At 39.0% G+C, this 19,196-nt stretch overlaps 1 protein-coding gene across 1 annotated transcript in view; it reads right to left on the bottom strand.

Moving 5' to 3' along the window:
• GPC6 (glypican 6) overlaps positions 1 to 19,196 on the bottom strand; it is a 751,365-nt gene that overhangs the window by 731,669 nt on the left and 500 nt on the right. The window lies entirely within an intron of this gene.

The raw sequence follows: 19,196 nt of genomic DNA, 5'->3' as shown, positions 1-19,196 counted from the left end.
TGTGGAGTCTCCTTCTCTGGAGATCTTCAAGGCCTGCCTGGATGCAACTCTGTCTAACATGCTGTAGGTGACCCTACTTGAGCAGGAGGTTGGACTAGATGATCTCCAGAGGTCCCTTCCAATCTTACTGATTCCATGATTCTATGATTATGTTGATTATTATTCAGTGTTACTCAACAAAACCAAAAAACTATTGGCAATATTACACTTCTCTGCTCCAAAGTTGGTGCAGTAATTATGAAATAATGGCATTAAAAATTACCATGTTAATGAAAAATTTAATTTTCCACTCTCAAATACAGTATAATACTTTTGTCTTAAAGTCAACATCATGGTAAAAGGTAGGTGAGTAGCATTTTGCTTGGAGCTAGCTTATTTTCACAGCAATTTTGTAAGGCTGCAGTCTAGCATAATGTCATTTTTTTATTATATTCTGAAGTGAATTTTGACTTTTCTGACTACAGCAGAATGGCWAAGATTGTGCATTTTCAACACATCATTGCCAGTTCTGTCTTGGAACTGCTTTTTTCTTGGTTTGTCTTTTGCCTACACACTTTCCAAAGTGCTGATGATTGATAGGTATAAATATATATGTATTGCTATTTGTCATTAATACTTCTCTCTCTCCTTCAAATGTGAGGGAAAAAAAACATAACAAACTTGTTCCTAAAATCTTCCTTCGGTGTCCTATTCACATTGAGACAGATTCAAACACACTATTCTACAGTATTATTCTCCAAACAATTTCAAATTACCTCATAAGGAGAAAAATCTTACCTATCATTAGTAAAGTTATTCTATGCAGAAGCCATTAAGGAAGTTAATAAGATTTCAAGTTGAAATCCTGTGAAGTTTAGAAAGACACTTACATATGTATGCTTGCTGGGGTGGCCAACCTGGAGCTCTTGAGCTGCAGCTCACATGGGACACCCACACATGGGCTACATCCTGTCATTGGCCGTGGGCTCTATTGGCACTGGAGCTTTGGATAGAGCAACGGAGACACGGAAGAGCCAGGGAAGCTGATTATAGCAAGGACGCCTTTCACCAAGAGTGATGGGACTACTGAGAAGGGGCATCTGCTGCCTGTGCCCGCTGGCAGAGCTGCCTTCCTGAGGGCTGAGAGACACAGGCTGTTTCTGGGGCTCTTGGACACATGAAGACTTTAACGTGCAGCTTCTAAGATCACTGCTGCGAAGGGAGGATGTAGGGCTGCTGAGGGAACTTTGGTGTAATGACAAGAAATGGGAAATTACCGTAAGTTACATGGTAAACATTATCATCTAAAAATAAAATACAGGCATTAATTATAGTGAAGTCATAAATTCAGAGGTTGTAAACATTCCCTACTACTGTAAAAATTTGAGCAAAACTACTATAGCAACACATAAGTTGAAGTTATAAAAGATGACCTTTAGTTACTGCTTCTTTTGTTCCTCCAGATACTGTTGTACTTGGATGGTGTTCCCCTATTTTCACATAGCTCAGTAGATGCAAACTGCTCCACTTCTTGCTTTTGCTAAGAGGGAAAAAGTGTTGATTATCCTTCTCTTGCTCATAACCCAAAGAACAGTAGAAGTATATACTGGTTTACTTATTAAGCAAATAACTAATTCTCCTCCCAAGTAAGCCCAGGAAAGAAAATTCTAGGTGAAAAAAGAAGTCCTGGACTTACTAAAATGCAACACAGTTTTGCRTGGACTTTGCCAAAACCAGCAACCCTCAGTCAGGAACACTTGCAATGACATACCACGTGCAGCAGAGATGATTTCTGAAATACAGATAAAACTAAGCTTGTGCCTGACAAGATGGAAAAGTATTCCCATCAGAGCTTGACAGAAAAAGCACCAAAAGGAGGCTAAATCATGAATGCAAGAAGACTACATTAAATGATATTTCTTTTGGTGTAACTGACAGATAAAACTATAGTGAAGATGCAGAACCAGAATGCTAAGATAATTTGAAAAAGGAAGAAGCTTTAAGAAACGACTGAGCAACTGGAAAGAAGCAGCACAGAATGAAGCTGCTGAATATTTGTGGARAGGTTATCTTAATAAAGGTTACACAAATTAAATACAAAGGCCTGACAAGGATCAGAGGAAYGACAACAGGTAGAGGCACTCTAGTAACCTAATCAATGAAAATTACAGCACACTGAATTGGCTGCTCCTAAAGCTATCCAAGGAGACCAAATAGTTGGTGAGCTTGCTGTACCTAGCATGAAATTCATCAAAATAATCCAAGAAAAGAAACTTTATCCCCCCAATGCCATGCAGATAAAACAGAATAATTGTCTACAGGCGTATAGGACTCATTAAGGCATGCTGAGGGAAGAACATTTTGGGATTGTGTCATTTTTTTTTTCAGAGATGTCCTAAGGTGGCTGTGGGGATGCTGAAAACTTACTATGGAAGGTTTAGTAAAGGACCAAGGCAGGAAAAGGGAGTGACTAAGATGGAATATGGATGGGAAAATAGAGGGAAATAGGACAAAAAGAGGAAAGTCACATGTAAACAGACAGCTGCTCTGTATGCTTACCTGACAGCATCCAACAAGCTGAGAAAGAGATAGGCAGGATATTCTCAGAGACTATACAGCTCCAGCAGTTCCAATCYCCCCACAGCAGTGGAGTTGCTGAAGAGCTCTGTGCCGTGTGAAATGGTACATCATAACACTGTAGAAGACAGCTGGAAACTCCTCCTGGGAGGASAAAGGCCCTTACTCTTCCCAAAGACTTGCAACTGAGGAACAGCTTTAGTGCCSTCCATGCTGAGCTAGGCATGGCTTCAAGGGAAGCAACTGGAGAGAGTCCAGCATAGGGCTACAAAAATAATTAGGGGAGTGGTGCATCTCCTCTATGAGGGAAGGCTGCAAGAGCTGGGACTGCTCAGCCTGGAGAAGAAAAGACTGAGAGAGGATCTTATCAATTTCTACAAATACCTTAAGGGAGAGTGTCAAGAGGATGTGGCCAGACTCTTCACTGGTGCTCAGCAACCACTGAACAAGAGGCAATGGGCACAAACTCAAAACATGAGAAGTTCCACCTGAATATGAGGAAAAACTTCTTTACTGTGAGAATGACAGAGCACTGGMACAGGTTGCCCAGAGAGGTTGTAGAGTCTTCTTCTCTGGAGATATTCAAAATTCACCAGGACTGATCCTGTGCAATGTGCTCTAGGTGACTGCTTGAGCAGAGGTGTTGGACTAGATGATCTCCTGAGGTCCCTTCCAACYTCAGCCATTCTGTGATTCTGTGACTGAGCCCAGTGCTTGATCATCACAATCTATTTATCCCATATTCTTACTAAATGCTATTTGTTAGTGTATTCTGTCTTTTCTTTATTCGAAAACTGTGTGTGTAAATGCTAGAAACCTTCAAGATCATATCAGGTGGATGAGGTGGATATAGGATAAGAGATCTGAAGTATCAGCTACTAGAATGGCTGGTGCATATCAATATATATTATAAAAAATGCATAATAATGTTACCCTGTAATGCTTTTTCATTTGAACAATGTACCTGACCCCCTCAACTTTCAAAAAGACATCACACAGGACTGATATAAAATTACTAGTCACTGAGCAATAAACAGCCAAAGATATGTGAAAATTGCATTGCATTAATTTTTGAGATGCGTATTAAATTAGCCTCTATCAGATGACCATAAAATTCTTCCTAAAGGAGGTCTGATTCCAGCWTTGTTTTTGGACTGGTGGCAATAAAGGAGGAATTCACAGCTGAAGTGAAAGCAATAAAATTAATCTCAAAAAGTCTTTTATGTCCATTCATCTGCATTCCACCAAATATCTATCTGCTCAGTCACGGTTATCTATATTACTAGATGAGAAATGCTTCTTTAGTTCCCATATCCGTCTACATCACAGTTCTGTATCAATATGAATATAAATATATCCCACCCCTMTCAGTCCACTCTTCATCCTGCTTTCTCTGAAAATCAAATACATTCCTAGTTGCAATGTATTTGTTGTTTTTCTCACTCTGTTGTGACAAAGCTTCTCTGAAAATTGCTGAAAATGAATATTCCAAACAAGAGCATAATGATGTTAATCACAAAGAAAAGCAGTGCAGTATTCATTTATCTTAACTATTGCTTGAAATAATCTTGCAAAACTGCTTCTGGCCATGTTAAAGGTTTGTTTTAAGTACTTACTTTCAGTTCATATGTATATAATATGACTGCTCAAATTGGTGTTTTTGTTGTGCTTCACATGAGAAGACATTAGAAGGGATGKGAAAGCTAACTAGTGAAGGTCAGCATTGTATAATCAGTAGATTCATCACATGTCAAATATATAAAATTCATGAGAACTTCATTTCCTTAAACTTCGTGATATTTGGAATACCTCTTGCATTTTGATGAGCAGCCCTTGGATTTCTCGAAACCTGCCCAATTAAAAAATAATGAACCTATTCTTTCTGAAACTGACTCATTATCCTAGAGGTTTCCAATAGAATCTTAAAACTCAGTTTTATACCAAATTATTTTGTGCCTGTTGGCCAGTGATACCTTTGCAACCCTCCAAGGCGCTTCTGAAGTCAAGTGATTTCCCCATGAGAAAACATTAAAGCTGCTGTTATTCCCACTGTAGAGTTCACATCGATGCTCAGAAAGCAAATAAAATTTCTAGTGAAAACAGACAGAATGCGCAAGATGTTCAAGATCTATCTGACACCATGCCACAGAACAGCTTAAGAGAGGAATGGGTTCATCTCCAGTGAAAAACACCGGGATTTCTGTCACTAATTCTCTGCAGATTTTTGTTTTATAGTGTTATTCTCAATAAACATAATTATAGGATAAGAACATCAAACCCAACCAAAAACAGGTTACAGGTAGTTCCTTCTCTTTTTTTGTGTACATATTTGTGTGAGAAAGAATACATATTTTGGAACTACTTGAAGCTTACCAATGCCTTTATTCTTGACATATGTCTGCTACATATTTATATGCATTTGTAGTAGTTACACCTCCTGCACTTTCAAAAGGACTTACTCATATGCAGAACAGAAGATCTTTTTACGTAGGCTCCTGTTTGTACTCTTCATCAGTTTTCGAGGATTCAGCATAGTGAGAGCAAGCAACACACATTTGAGGAAATGTGCTTCCTTTAAACAAAACTGATATATCAAAAGGGATTAGGTCACCTGCAAATCCACTATCCTTTGGACAGTAGCTACCTACTACATGAACTGTGTTAATCCAAACTGGTCCCTACAGAACCTCACAGTTAAAGCGGGAGATTTGTTTCTTTAAAGTACTTTAAGAAAAAAGGCCTTTTATCACTACTGGCAAATCCTAAGAAGGTGATAGCCATGTGCAATTCATTGTATTTTGTTTAACTAAGATCAAATGACCCAAGCATTGAGTTTCCCATCAAACCCCTTGGAAGATTATTCCATAAACCGTAACACTTCTCAATGTTTTTTTAGATCTTTGCTGACCGCTTGCAATCTAGTAGTTGATTATTGATAATTTAAACAACATTGTCAGCACAAGAAGAAAATAGGAACTGTTTAAGTATTTCTCAGGAGGGAAGAAAYAAGGCAAAAGCAGAACAAACTTTCTGTGCTGACCAATTTTCAAGCTGATTAAGCTTTTTATTAAGAAAAGCTACAGGATCAAACAGCAATGTTAGCCTACTTCACAGCTACCTCATGTTTACATAGATTTACTATAGAAAAGGTTCTCCATGGAAAATAAAAATAATTTTAGCAACCTACTCTCAGTCTTTTCTATTAAATTCTTTTGTTTTACATGCAGTAATTATTTACTGGGTAGAAACAGAGCAAGCAGACTAYCTAGCTCAGCACTGAGCACTTTCATTCCACAAAGAGATTCTAGATCCAGGATGTTCTTTTCAGTCTGTTTTCCAGTGGCTACTTTGCACAAAAATATTTATAAATTTGTTGGACTGGAGCCTAAAAGAGTGTATTAATTCTTTCAAAACAGTATCCTGCTATGTGCTGACAAACAGCTGCACTACAAACATTTTCACTAGCAAAATGCTATTACTCATGCACAGTGGAATTGCTTCAAAAGGAAAGATAGTATACCTGCCTCCAGAAGAGCCGTGAAGATACTCACTCAAAGAATAAGAAGTGTGCGCTCAAATCTCTTAACCAGCAGCAGCATTCTGAGGATTTTTTTCCCTTGGTTTACTGCCTTACTCACCTTGATGGTGGTTTTGACCAACTATCCTCACGCATTATACTGTGTACCCTTGGCTCCTAAACAAAAAGATGCCACAAGGCYCGAAGGTGTCTTAAAATATGAGGTTACAACAGTGAATATGGTAATGGCCTAACCCTTTGAGGAAGCATTAAGTATTCCAGCAAACATGAGGAATGTTAAAAAATCTGTTCTCTTCTTTTGAAATAAGGAGATATGTATTTGTTTGCATAGAATGGACTAGTCTAGGAAGAAAAGATGGTTTGGAAATTAAAGAGAAAAGAAGATTCCACCATAAGCAAGTGAAAAATTGTCGAGAGTATATGTGTATATATATATATATATATATATATATGTATGTATGTATGTATATAGTTTGCCTTGGCTAATTACTTCCTTACTGTTGAATGACATGCATGCAGCTTGCTTGTAAAATTAAACCAAGAGGTTTTTTTCAAGCAGAAATGTGTATGAATGTTAAATTTCTACTATATCTAGTACGCCTTAGCAGACATCTTTGCTTGCAGATTACTGAGACAAAAAAATAATGTACAGATCTGGTAAATGTGTATTTTGTGGAATAAATACCAGTAATATTTATAAATTTGCTTTTCATATTGACACAGGAGTATTAAATGTTAATAGATACAAATATCTATTAATTACAAAATGTGGCTGGTGGCRATTACTGTCATCTTCCCCAAATGCTTATTGTGTACATCCACCTGGTTCTTGAAAAATGGGACTAGCACATCTCACGTGAAATGATTTAAGCTGATGTAAAATTTGATTTCTATATCTCTACACTGAATTAATGCAAAGGTATAGGAACTCTCAGTACTGTTTTGACAAGTTTTATTCTGCTGTATCAGTCCTTCCCACGTGACTCATCTGCACAGTTACTGCCTTCAACAGTTTGATCAGCTCCCTAAGACCAGTCAAGCCACAGAATGGAAGGAGAACATTAGCACTTATGTATCAGCCATTAAAGTGATGATGATCCTAATTTGCCAACTCCATTAGTCTTTCTAGAAAGGTTTATTGTGTGTGCTGCACAATAATTGTAATAGTGACGTTGAAAGGACTATAAAAGATCATCTAAAAGTACATAAATCGATATTAAAACTACATGTATGATTCTTTAGCTTAACTGCAGTTTATAGACCTACATTTGATTTGTTCAACACTATAAACTAATATCTGCATGGATCTGCTAATCAGCTCCATAATTCTCTTTCTCTTGAGTTTGATTTTTTTGGTATTTCAGCTAATAAGGATAGGCAAGTTCTACAGAGTTTCTTCTCCTGTCACAGGCAGATTGAGTTTGAGAAGCCCATTAAGCATGGAGGTAATGTCAATGACTATCCTGCTACCACAAAAACGGAAACTGTTCTGGAATATTTGAAGGAGCAAAAACTAGCAACCAAAGCAAAACTGTTCAAATACTAAAAGGATACCAAAAGTGAGAATCAGATCTCACTTATAATCCTAAAGTCACCAAAGAGTTATAACATACCTTGAAAAAAAGCTGTCTGGTACATGGTAAAATTTCAGCAGACTATCTGAGTGTAATGTGTTTATGTATGTGTGTTATTTATATATGGATGGATGGATGGATKTCCACACACTGTGGTTACTTAAGATCCACAGACTCTACTACTTCTGTGCATTATTCTCAGTAGAAGACATTAGTCTCTTGTGCACAAATTGGTAGAGAGGAACAATTTAAATCCATTTGTCAGATAAGGAAAAGCTTCACTTGAGCAATGATCTCTATTTATGTGTTTAAATATCTGCCAGCAACCAGATTTTGGTATACAAGGTGTAAAGAATTTGCGGTTTGGCTAGTTTCCGTACTGAGCATAGCTTGTGCTCTAGACAATGATTTACAGTGTCCAGCTGGAGCTGCTTTTAAAAGCAAATTCAGACTCTAAATTACTAATTAACAAGGTACAAAGATGCTTGCACAAMGGATCCATCAATTATTGTGGTAATCTCAGTGGGATATGAAGCCAATGTCCTTTAAAAGGACAATTAAAAAATTAAGGAATATATTTATTTGTACTACTTTTGATACTTATATAATAGAAAAAATGCTTAAATAGTATGTACATCACTATTTTGTAATGAAATAACACTACAGTCATGTAAGTCTCATGAGGATGTGTTAACATAAATATAAAATATAAGCTTGTAGAAAGAATTGTCCTTTCTTTGCATTTATTGCTTCATACAATTATATTTCACTTTTGCTTATTTACTGTAAAAAATATTTCTGATTTTCTGGAAAAAAGTGCAATTAATTCTCAATCAAGTTCTGCCACCAGCTGCATTCAATGGAGTTAGGTAGAAATCACTGAAATTTTAACTAACAAAACTATTATAACCGAAGTATTTATGTGCCCCACAACCAATCTGATTACAGTCAGTTTATACATGTTTTTTAATTACTGTCTCATTAATTAAATAAGAAAGAGGCTTCGGAGTTCTCATTCAAAGAATGGTACTAGACTTCTGAAGATCAGCTCTAAGAACAAATTAATCACTGTTTCAGTTTTCAATTTCAGGAAACCATTTCTGGGAGTCCTTTCACTTCATCAGCCATGCCGCATTGCAAAGACAGGTGTTTGCATTTAATCAATGCATTTTAGTTATGTTCCAGGTATTCAATTAACAAATGCTCATTGCTAGCTCATAGCCAGCATGATGGACCATTCTAACAGCAGCAAAGAATATCGCTCCTGGCTTTTCACCAATTCAATAAATAAAGCTCCCCTGTGCTGTTCTTTTAAATACCTTCATTTTTAAATTAGATTTTGATTTTCTGCTCAGAAACACCTAAATATCTGTTGAGCCACAATAACCTATTTTGCAACTTAGACTACCAAGGTCTTTMTTTCCCGCTATTTTTATTTTATTTTATTTTATTTTTTGCAACTGTACTGTCAGCAGAGGATACATTGCATTACAAATGTGAAAAGAAGATTTTACTACGGAAGTTTTTTATGTGGGCCAACTTTGTCATTTTCAACACTGCTTTAGACAMATGTATGTTATGCAAATTTTAGAACAGATAAGAATACTGTAACCACTAGACTAGGTAAGAATACCATAAACTGCCAAAGCGCTAAGCGGTTACAGAGAATATGTCCTGAGTCAGAAACTGTTCAAGAGGTATTTTCGGATTTCTCCACACTGCAATAATACTGACGGACAAAACAATATATTGCTCTTTTCATCCAAGGATTTAAAATTGCTCATATACAGTTTCACTTGAGATGTTGAAGTCATAAAGCCAAACGCTAGTATCAGAGAAATAAATATTGATATTCTGTGTTTATATCAGCTTTGTATCTGTATCTGAAAACAAAGCAAGAAACAGTCACTGTTAGTACTTAAAGGATCTTTCTTTCTAAAATATGCTATCAGTTTAAGAAAAGACGGAAAAGACATTTCAACTTCAGCTACTGTACACTGGGTGCACATCATCCCTTTATTCTGATATTTTACAGCATTGGTTAAGTTTTAGGGACTGGCACACATTAAAAAAAATGGCACCCACAAAATAAAAGACATTTAAAAATTCTGCAACAGTTTGTGAAATCTGATGACTGCTGTCTGGATACTCAGGGCATGCCAAAAAGAGAAATGCCACTGCTTTCAACAATTTATGTTTTAACAATACTATGTGGAGTTTTATAAGACAAAACTGCATAGAGTTTTAAAWTTGTATAGAAAAGATTAAAAAAAGGAAAAAAGAAATGTATAACAGTACACACATATGCAATCTAATGGTTGCCTCATAAACCCAAAACTTCAACATGCAATAAGTAGCAGACCCCCACTAAATTCACCACATTAACTACCAGATCAGTAGTATATTATCAGTATAATAACAAGCTGAGAGCTCCCCTAAGCTAGCGATGGACTCTCACTGTGATCCTTCATCCCAGGTAGATGACATCGTTCAGTTTTGGAGAACAGATGACTCTCATAGTATGGCTCATCAAATCTTGGTGACGCAGGTACAAAGTCAAGTGCAAACATGAGGATTGCACCCAAGAATGCTCATCAKTTGCCAGCGGCTTCTTCTCCGTTATGCTGTAAGACTACTGCAGCACTGGCATACTGCACATCGCATTTGGCTGCCATGTGAGATAAAATGGACAAAGCCTTTCTCTTTTAGTTGCCCAGTGATCTGAAGACTTCTACCAGACAGCAATCATCAAAAGTTTGAGCCACACTTTCTCAACACGCCCTCAGGTACACGTTCCTACATACTCTCCCATGTAACTTCCAGATCTTTTTTTTTTTTTTTTTTTTTTTGAGGTGTTTAGCTATCAGATCAGCTTGCTGGTCCAGGCCACCATGTCAGATTGCCTAGCCCTGATGCAAGGGGAGCAGGGAGGAGGCACAGCCAGAGGCAGGAATGGAGAACATGGTTACCTCGGTTAACAGCAGACTCCCATCCAATGAAGTTAGGTGTAAATGAAAGCACACTACGACAGTCAGGACCTGAGCTCGTTATAATTTTTCTTTCTTAGGTTTCAAAGAAGCATATCCTAGAAACTCACAGCCTGCTCTCTCAAGTTATGGAGCACAGATATACCTAATTCTTATGACAGACAGAACTGTRCAAAAGCTGTGGTATTCTCTTTGGAAAGAGACCTGTTTCAACTACTTATTACTCATCAAGCTTGAATCTTTGAAAACTACCCACTTAGCAGACCAACGAGCTCTGAAAGAACTGTTTAACAATAGAAATGCCAATACGTCTTGATTAGAACTTTTTGCATTTTGGAGYGTGATCAGTCAAGCTGAATCACAGCTGCTTTCCTAGATTATAAGAAAAAGGCAAAACCTAGCCTCTGTATCAAACAAGACCAAGTGGCACAGGAAAGAAGAGAAATGGCTCAATTTTTTTCCCTACCTTCTTCTCTGCACCCAGCTCGCCCACGACTTTGACCAGCATGAATACACTTTAACAGTCTTTTTCCTTTCTCCCAGGCAGGGTTTAAACCTGCAAGCAAGGATTTAATACCTGACATACTGAATGCAAAGTGACTCAAGTAATGACAGAAAGCAGTACCCCCCCCTCGTATTTCATTTATCTTCTAGTAACAGACCCTTATCCTACCATTCATTCTACCCTCTGCTCCCTCCCTAATTCCCTAAATCAGCTTTCTCYGGGTCTTACTACCTATACCTACAGCTGCACTTCTGCGACTCTTGCTTGGACTCCAAAGCTACAGACTGCTACTTTCCTAAAGACTGTCCAAAACAAAAACAAACAAACAAACAAGATAAAAATCTGGGATCTRCAGGACAAGAAAAATGGTTGTTCCAGGTTCAAATGTTGCAGCTATAAATACCAATGCCTAACCCAAAAAGCTACCTCCACCACACGACYGGAATCACCAGAAAAAATGAAACTTAGGAAAGAGTAATTCAAAGAGAAACAGAAAACTGAAGACAGAAAACTGTATCCTGAACTAAGGTGAACCTAGAGCTAACGTACACAGGATTCTGATCTCCATTTCCAGGAGCATCAGTCAACATGATCAGACTTTTGCTAGGATAACTGAGCCTAAAGATCTTTTCCCTAATGTCATGCTTCACTTCTTAAAAAAAAAAAATAATTCAGTTTAAGAAAGTTGTTTTAGTTTCCTGTGTTAATCACTGCTTCCCGCCCTCAATGGAAAAGTCCAAGGTCATAACGGACACTTTCAAAAGCCTAGCTCAGATGTAAGAGATGACAACTGCAGCGACACGTRCAAAGACACTATTTTGCCAGATGCAGGGTACTTCTACATACCTCTGCAGCTCTCACAACCATGGCAGCAGCCAGGTACATCCTCATGCTGTACTATATCACAGTCTGATGTGCAACAAACCCATCCCGAGTGCTGATTTCCCTCCAAAAGAAACTTGTGCGAAAGCCAGATGAGAGCCTCAGTGGTCTCTAGGAAGTTCCCAAAGGAGAAGTCCCAGCACGAGAAACTCAAAACATACTTCAGAGAGATGAAGACAAAACTTATCAGAGACATCTGCGGCTACCAGCACACTTATGGCAAAAGCTACTGCTACGGCAACTTGGGAGGAACGTTTTGGGCAACAGAGCTGTTGCCTTAGAGTGCATGATGTACTACTGGCTGCACGAAGCATCAGGTTCGAATTAATCAGATTCCCCAAACAGGAGGAYTAGTAGGCTGACTTAGCCTTTGATCTTTCTGACATGTATGATGCGAGCTCTGTGTAGTTTATCACCATGCATATGTTTGCATTCATGTGTGTTTGCCCACGTGTTTTTCAGATGTAAAATAAGCTTTCAACCTGATTAACAAATAACTATCTTGGTAAAGTGCAGCTTGCCTGTTTTTTTTTTCAGTCCTTGAATGTGGCTTTGAGACCACTCCATGTAAAAACGATGACTTTACACACACGCATATCCACAGATATGATTGCATTACTCTGCAAGCATATCTAATTTAACATAACAGCCCCATCAGGCACCTGTTAAAAATAGTCGAGACTTCAATTTATTTCGGGAGCTTCGTCCTGCTATTTTAAACCCACCAGGTCAGGGAGCATGTCCGAGGCTCCGCTGTTAGCACAGTGGCTGTAAAAATGTTTCTTTCAGGAGGAAAAAACAGCTCGCGGTGTTCGGTATCCTTTACATCTGCTGCTCAGCTGGAAACGCTGTTAAAAGGCCATTAGAACCTTAAGGTAACAGACCTCGCCGGCTCTGAAAGCCATACAGCAATTTGCTATTTGTGTTAGGGGTATCAGCCCTCGCCACTTCCTTTTCACGGGCCGAAAACAGCTTCTGTCATGAGCCGTGAAAATCAATTCCGCAATAACTAGGCTAAAATGCAGCTCGAGGTGTTCCACCTCGGGGCTGGAGCTACCCAGTAGAGCCTCCTTCTGGGCACACGGCGCTTCTACAGCCGCCGCGCCGGCGACGCTTCGGAAAAGCGAGTAACAGGCCCGGTGCTATTAATAACTCCCAACTTTGCTCGCAGGAGCCTTGCCCCGCGACGCGCGATGCTACAGGCGGAATTGCTGCTTTGCATGTGGTTAGCGGGAGCCTGCCGGCCTCTGGGGCGCTCAGCRCTGCAGCGATCGCCGTCACCGCCGCTTCTCCCGCGGAAGAGTGTTTTTGCAGGCGCTCAGCAAAATAACGTGCCATCGCTTCGCTTTGCTGAAAGGAAAAGGTTGTGTCAGTGAAACAAGCTCCTGCTGGTGGTCTTGATGAGAATCTCCTATAGCAAGAGCTAAAAAACTTCAGTAACGGGACCTTATTTTCTGAATGCGCACAGGAGCTCTGTAGCAATAAATAGTGAAGAAAGGAAGCCTTAGTTTCAGTAGATTTTAGCTGTTTTTACATATAGGAGGACTGAGTGTTAAGAGCTTTTACCAGTATTTGCAATACTTTTTGAATTCCTTCTGCATCCTGTAATGTATTCTCTCAGTTTAGCAGAGTAACTACACTGCTTTTAAACACTAGCCTTTATAAGCTGTTCATAGGAATTTGTAGAGAAGTGCTAATTCTTTTACACATATTTAAACTGCTAAAATAATTATGCTTGGTAGTATGAATAGTCAAAACCACAGAGTGAAGGTTCCCTTCCCAGGGAGATAGCACCCATTAACCAGGTATGAAGGGTAGCATAAAGTCATAGTTCACTGAAAATGTAATTTCATTTTGCTAGTAATGTGAGTGCTGATACTTTGATACTGTAATGGAGTTTTAAGCACCAAGCTTGTTATTTCAACTGGAAACTTTAATGTAATTATACATTTTTACTTTACTAAGCAGAAAGAAAGATTAGTATGCATAGTTTTCTAACATACATTGTGTGAAATAAGACAGAGATCATACAGCGATACTGCAAGATCTTCAAGTCATTCAAAAGAAATGGCAGGTGGTAATTTTAAAGACAAATTACCCAGAAAAGCTTTTATTGTTGATCACTTGTTATAAGATTTGCCATTTGCAAGTAATTGTACATTCAGCTGAAACTGACCTTTTATGAGAGCCAAGCGGTAATATAAATGAAATGAATATATTCTTTATTGCAGTAATATAAAAAGAATGGCCTGAGCTTTTAATGTAGTGCTTGACCTCTCTGGTGTCTGAACACCACCTAATCTCGGGAGTATTTCACAATACCATATGATGGAATAAGTACTAATATAGCATTAGAACAGTATAACACATTAGCACTTGGAAGTGTAGAAAATATTATAGCTTTAGGTATGCTCTTTGATTATAAATCAAACTGTCAACAGAAAGAAAAAGGATGATTAGAGGACAATAMGCTGACATTCACAATTACACTAATTATTAAAGCATTGCTATTTCTATTTTAAATCCCTCTTTCCAAGATACTCTACCATAAAATCATGTTGGGAACTCTAGACGTTGACATTTACAAGTCTCAGTTAAAAATCAATTACTTATAAGCTTTAAAACGCATGTTATTTCTCCTCAAAGGTCCTGGTCTTACAAACGGTACCTGTAGATTTAGATGTACAGACAGAAGTCACATTCACTTTTAATGGAACCAGTCACATACATATGAGTAAGTACATAGAAAAGTAAGAGCAAAGTCAGAATTTACAGAAGTTGTACTTTCTCCTAGCTGAATGTAGGCACAGCATGGTTTACTAGCATGTACCATGCATTCATAACAGAAAAATAAGGGATACCGTAGGGGAGAGACCAGAGAGTCACTTGATGCTACAGTTACTGAAATTACTGGTAGGGATTAGTAACAGCTATACACAACGTAGGGGATACTCCTGCAACTAGGCTAACACAAGAAAGCCATTCAGATAACCTCAAATTGCATGTCCATCTTCATTTTCATCACTCTGTTCAGGAACRAATTGATCTCTAATGGCTCAATTCAGATTTCACAAATTTGCATCGATTATACCATTGATTTCAGTGAAGTTATTCCTATTCCATACTCCTGAGACAACTAAAGATCTCTGCGAATCCTCATTTGTCTTCTCTTCTACAGGCACTTTGTTCACACAACTTTCAGTGACATCAGGAGAGAAACGGTAAAAGAAGACATTAATTAAAAAGTGCTTTAATACAGATTTGGCCAGGAGGATTTTCCACTGTTCTGCTGTCAATCTATCCTAGTGCTATTTAAAGGAAAGAAAAATATTCACAAACAGCATGTTGGGATCATCTGACATGGGCTAATAGCTCAGTTACATAAGTGACTATTTAGTTTATTTTTATTATTACTATTACCATTTTAAAGCTACAAGCAACTGTGTTATGTTTGCTTTCACCAGTCCAAACCTCTGTTTTGTTAGTATAAAGCCCACTCATCAAAGTGCAATTTCAAGTGACTCCTAATCGTCAGAATGAATGGTTTGCTTCTGCTTTCATTTAAGTTACTTTCACTGTAGTGTCTCTGTGTTGCCTGAATCTCACCTCATTCATCACCTGCACAGGAGAACAAAGCTCACAAACCTAACACACTTAGCAAACTTAATGCAACATYTTTACAGTTGGACACTTCACCGGGATGCTTCTAGTGTTCCTTTAGACACACTGTTAGTCAGCATCTATTCCAAAATCAACCCTTCACCTTTCAGCATCTCTGGTAAATACTGTACATTTTAATGCTGCTAGAACATACTGAACTTTTTAGGTAAACAGGAGAAYAGAAATAAGAATTTTTACTAAAACCAAAGATTTAATTCAAAGTAAAAAGGCACGACTCAGACACATCCATTATTACTGAAGAGTCAGGCATTCGCTTTTATTCAGAACAGTCTGAGGCAAGGACATGCCCTAAACTTTGATGTTTCATTTTCATTGCTTTCCCTAAGATGCTTAAAGTTGTTGAGGTCACTCCTAGAGTTAAACAAGTATCGCTAGGAGATACTCAATGTGACTTTTCACTTTTGTATTGACTTCTTTAAGTGACACATTTTCCTACAGTGAAACATTTCCTGTAACATCCTGGGAGCTCCACTGAGTGCTCATCAACATTGGGTCACGGCAGCGTAATTTTGATAGTTCAGCTATCCTTTCAATTACATGTTTTATTTATTTACTTTTATTTTTAATGCAGGGATACTTTTTCAAACTGATATATCTGTATTGCAGTAACTTCTTCAAATGTAGGACACTCGGGGCAGTTTGAGGAGAGGCCAGATTTTACATGAACAGCCTTGTACACCGTACAAGCGTACACCACAAGCTGCTGCTACCTAGTCTGCATGTTACCGATGCAGGTTTTGCAGAGAAGAAAGTCCACAGCAACATATTACACACACTTCAGTTTTTCATCTCCCCCCTGGCCCCCGAGGCATTCCCGGGCAAAGTTCTTTTACTGAGGTTTTACTCTGACAACCTATGCTGGAAACCAGCTTTGTATGCAGTACTCTGAAGTAGGTCACAGCACCCGAATGCAGTGATCAGGATTCCCTAATGGACAGCATTGGTAAGTGCAGAGGGCCAATTACAAATAACTACTACGCCAGCGACATTGAACAATTCAGCTCTGTTATAAAAGCACAAAAAGACTATCATAATCGTACTATTACCAACTTCAACGCATTTCACTTGCTGCAAAATATTGTATGAAAACCTTGCCTTACAGTGCAAAAATAGACAGCTTCACAAATCCGTAGCCTCTCTCTGCTCCATTCAAACTTTTAAAGAAAGTACTAATATAAATAATTTTACCAACAGAAGGAAATAGTTACAAAAACAGTCTGACTTTGCAGCTCATTTCAACAGAGGGGTCCCTCTGGGTCTGMAACCCCAGAGGTTTTTAACAGATTATTCAACTCTTTGCATTAGTACATACACACAATCACTTCAGTTTATCACATTTCAACAGTTCAACCTAGAAAAGTAGCTTTTAAACAAATGACACTGAACATATGACTACTGTTAAATCAAAATCAAAACACATAACTCATACTGCRTATATACTGTGTATTATTATTTTCTTTCATACTATCAAGTCATTGATGCAAGACCTTTGGAAAACGCAGTGTTTGTTCAAAAACTGGAATCTAAATAAAACTCTTTGATATCTTTAATATCTGAAGCATTTTGACACACTACAGCTATTTTGTAACAGTAACAAATTGCTTCCTTAGCCAGATTGGTACAGTCAAAAAGGACAGAGTAGAAAAAAATTCACCTGAAACCTGTATGTTGATTGCTTTAATTAAGCACTTTCATCATCGTACCTGGTTGCAAATAGGTAGCCTGCCATTAAAAAGAGCTGCATAAGCACTTATTACTGAACTTCTCAGCACTACATAAAAAGAGCATACTGTGAAACACAGCTTAAGATCATCACACTTTTCCAAACGAGTACTCTGTAAATCCACACAAACTACTTGAAGCTGATTCATCAACAAGGCAGATAATCCACAAAGAAAACCGACAATATTTAATAGGAAGCTCAGAAAAAATAACTTGACTGCATAAATCATTTTTTCTCAAACCCAGAAGTGTATTTTAAGAGGAAGCTGAAGAATAATTTTGGATTTAACAAATATTAAATACAACTGCCATCAGTCTTCCTGTACTGATACATGTTACCAAAAACTTGCACGTTCCCAATAACTATGAGGGTTCCTTAAAAAGTGCACAGTAACTTTGCACTGTATATTCAAAAAATAAAGAAGACAATAAAACTCCTTCGTGAACTGAAAGCAACAAGTGTTTATCCAAAGTTACTACAAGTTTGAAATTCACCAGATTTTTTTTTAAATAGCATAGAGCACAACCTGTCACCCTATTTCAAAGTAGATGGAATAACAGCAAGCCAAGAAAAAGCATGACTGCATATTAAAAAGGTCTGGGGCACAACAAGAGAGACTTCATGGAACTGATGAGCAACTCGAAAACAAATTAAAAGAAAGAGCACAGAAAGACTAGAGAATCAGCGAGCCAGAGGGATAAAGTTGYCTGCGGGACAGTTTCATGCACGGGGCCTTTGCGCTCCTGCCTTGTCCTAAAGCATGTCAATGGGTCAATGTGTTCAAGGAAAGCAATGTGGCTCTGCAGAGAATCTGGTCTATTATGCACCAGGAATGTGGAAATACCTTCCCGGTATTTTTGTGAACTACATCCTTGCTGCCGGGAGATTTTCCACATTTGTCATTCCTCACGTAAAGTGCTAAATGCCGCATGGCAAGTAACTGCAGCTTTATTTCATGGTAAATCTGCTGCTTCCAACTTTAAAACAGGAAGCAAGCAAACTGAGGGGCATATAATTCACTGTACAAACAGGAGAACCTAACGGCAAAGCGTCAGCAGCAAAGCAGAGATCTTTCTTGAGGGCTCAAGCAGTCCAATCTGAGCAGCCCCAGCTCATGCTTTTCCCGTATCATTTCTCTCTTTTTGTCCTGCTCTCTGATTGCTACAGGATTATCTGCCTTGGACACGTTTTTATTCATTCAGTCCCAGAGACACACTGTGGATAAGGCTGGAGSGAAAAGCTGGAAAATAAAAATTAAAAATATAAAATAAAACAAAACAGCGACTATTAGGCAGCCTGGGAGATAAACCTGTTGTGAGCATGTTTCAGCAGAAGGCACAGCTAAGCGAGAGGCCGCCCGCTTGCCCGGCTGCGGAGCGGCACGGAGGGGGAACGGCGCCCCGGCAGCCGCCGCTCGGGCAGCGCCGGCGGCACCGCGCCGCGCCCCGCGGCGACGGGCTGCCCCGGGGCGCCCGCCCGGCTCCGCTCCGCTCCGCTCCGCTGCGCCGCGCGGGGAGCAGGGCGCGGGGCCGCCGCCAGCCCCGTCCCTGCCGGCAAAGGGCAAAGTAGTTCCCCCCACCCGCCCCCCGCAGCCGCACACACCGGCACGGCCCACGTCGGAACCGCTTTCCTCCTCCAGCAAGCCGGCTGCAACTCTCAAGAAGTTTCGGACGGCGAAAACAACCGCGGCCGAGCCCCGCTCGCCTCCCCTCCCGCCTTCCTCGTATTTTTTTTTTCCTTTTTTTTTTTT

This window comes from Rhea americana, unplaced genomic scaffold, assembly GCF_003343005.1.
Source record: "Rhea americana isolate MKP2758 unplaced genomic scaffold, rheAme1 scaffold_23, whole genome shotgun sequence".
Classification (NCBI taxonomy): Eukaryota; Metazoa; Chordata; class Aves; order Rheiformes; family Rheidae; genus Rhea; species Rhea americana.
This window is presented reverse-complemented; position numbering and strand designations above follow the sequence as displayed.